General features: G+C 34.5%; 1 long non-coding RNA gene across 1 annotated transcript in view; it reads right to left on the bottom strand.

Moving 5' to 3' along the window:
• Positions 1-304, bottom strand: part of LOC109301200 — a 21,018-nt gene that overhangs the window by 13,120 nt on the left and 7,594 nt on the right. The gene's annotated exons all lie outside the window — the stretch shown is intronic.

The raw sequence follows: 304 nt of genomic DNA on the forward strand, positions 1-304 counted from the left end.
ATATATATAAATAAACACAGAAAGAGTTGATTTTAAATGTTTAAAGAGAACCTGAATTACTATATTCCTTCTTTAAGAGAGCAACATGGCCACGATGCTAGAGCAATGATCTGGGACTAGGTTTTTTGTATCAGTCCTTGATTCTTTCACCATTTATATATTTTACATTAGACAAGGAAAGGCTGATGGTAATCAGGGATTAAAGACTAGATTCTCCTGCCACCCCCAAGTTAATGCCCTAACTACCGAACTATATGGTCAGGTTTTATTTTATGTTTTTAGCCACATGAATCCTGAATTCCTT

This window comes from Gavialis gangeticus, unplaced genomic scaffold (genome assembly GCF_001723915.1).
Source record: "Gavialis gangeticus isolate Ggan-Ray unplaced genomic scaffold, GavGan_comp1, whole genome shotgun sequence".
Classification (NCBI taxonomy): domain Eukaryota; kingdom Metazoa; phylum Chordata; order Crocodylia; family Gavialidae; genus Gavialis; species Gavialis gangeticus.